We start from the raw sequence: 2258 nt of genomic DNA on the forward strand, positions 1-2258 counted from the left end.
AGTACACGGCCTGCTCAGCTTGGTGCATTTTCCCTGCAGTCCAGTGCTTTTCATGTTCCGTGTAAACGCGAAAGTAGTGCTTTTCATGTTCCGTGTAAACGCGAAAGTCGTTCTGTTTCGAGCAATGAACGAAATCATCGACCAAAGCGAAAATCTGAATTCCAGAAATCAGATGCAGTCATGTGTTCTTTGTCGAAGTATAACCGAGCATACTTTCTCACAGACTCATTACATTTTTTGCTCAACCGAATCTCACAAGATGCGTTCAGCTTTCCGTTGGTATTTGTTTTGATTGAAGGGCTATCGGCATCTGTTGCGAAATTAATGTTGTAGCCGGGGATTGCCGAGCAGCTAAGAAAATGGACGAGGAGAATCGCGTTCCTCCAAGCATTTCCCTGTGCCTTCGCTTTGGTTGTGTGCAGTAGCAACATTGGAAAATGCCGCTCTACGGCTGCTTGGTAGTGTGGCTGAGTGGTATACAGCACTGGATTAGAAACTTTCCTCGTTGAGGTAGCGTGGCTTCGAGTCCCACTGGAGTGGTATAATATGGGTTCTGTTTAGGTTATCTTGGTTTTGCCCAATGTAATCTTTGATGTGGGAGAGTACAAACGATTCATCAGGTCAGCGTCCACGGCATGTTTCCACAGTGCAGTCGTTAACACATGTGGAATTCCCCCAGCAGGAATAAGCAGGCTGCGCGGCTGCTCCCTGTTCCAGGCAAGCTGCGTTGCTCACCCTTTCGCTGCAAGTGAATGCAGATCGTTATTTCGCTGCTGCTGTGAAACAAAATCCTGCCTTGAACCTACTTGCAGTTATTTGCCTTTTTTTGGTGAAAAGGAGGGTAATTGAGATGTGAAATTTCTTTCACTTCCTTCAAGAAGGGAGCTGATGAGCCACTTTCTTGATACGCTGAAATTGTTGCGGTGCAGGCACACCCGCATTGTTGATCAGAAGGGAAACCTAAGCTAATCGAGACTGTGATTGCTTGCATTCACTTTTCGTGGGACGTTCTTACTCTATTCTTTTATTTCCGGATTTGAGCAGTTTCCAGTAAGTGGTGTTGCACTAAACCTTCAGCGCATTCGAAGGAGCAGTTTGGAATTGCCCCGATGCCAGTTGTGTGAGTAGTTCGTAACCCAGAGAACTGGAGGTGTTTCACAGAAAGCATTCGTGCTTCGGTGTGTGTGGAAACGCGTTCGCCTTGACAGTTTTGCTTCTTTTGCTCGTTAAGATCTGTGTGTTTGGGGATTCGCTCGAGGCCTGAGGTGCAAACACGGTTTGTGAGGAATCTTCCTGAATCCAAAATCCTCACTGAGACCCTGGGAAGGTGTCTCAGAGAATGGTCATTTTTGGCAAAAGTGAACGAAAACTTCGCCTGTGGAAGGCTCTCATTCCTCTTAGCCCAACTGATTCATACACGCATTCAGGTGTCTTTGAAATGTTGTAATTTTTACGAGCCTCCACCACTTCCTCTGGCAGTTCACTCCATACACGCACCACGTTCAGTGTTCAAAAAATGCCCCTCAGAACTCTTTTAATTTATTCCCCTCTCATCTTAAATATATGCCCTCTTGTTTTGCGCTCGGGCCCATTCTGGGAAAATGACATTGACTATTCACCCTATCCATATCCCTCATGATTTTACAAACTATTATAAGGTCGTTCCTCAGCTTCTGATGCTCCAGGAAAACTTTCCCTGGAATTAACAGCCAACAGGCTACGAGACACACGTAGAGATCCAACCATGACCTTCGATTTACGAGACCAACGCACTCCCACCTGGTTCTGTGGCGTTTACGAATTGACTAAACCAATACATTCTATCGGTTTTGTTACTATGATTGAGATTGCTTGAAAACGTTGGAAAAGTAAGAAACACTGACAAACTACGTGATGTTAAAATACATAACAGGATGATGAAGATAGAACAGCGAATGGTGTTCAGACAAATTTGGATGTCATTCTAAACGATTCAGGAAATGTTACCATCCGGAGACAAACGACAATGAAGGGTTGGGTCAACATTTACAGGAATCAGATTGCAAAAGCTGAATGTAAAAGTATTCCTGCAACTGGCTTGGTTTAATGAGAACACAAATGCAGGTCAGTGCAGTAATGATTTCCTAGCCCGGAGAAGGGAATACTTGCCTTAGAAGTCGCGTCAGGAAATGTTCACTGGATTCATCCAAGGGATGTGAGGACTGTCCTCTGGGAGCATACAAATAACATCAGTCAATGGTCTATAGAGTTTAGAATAT

This window comes from Rhincodon typus, chromosome 8 (assembly GCF_021869965.1).
Source record: "Rhincodon typus isolate 14 chromosome 8, sRhiTyp1.1, whole genome shotgun sequence".
Taxonomy (NCBI): Eukaryota; Metazoa; Chordata; class Chondrichthyes; order Orectolobiformes; family Rhincodontidae; genus Rhincodon; species Rhincodon typus.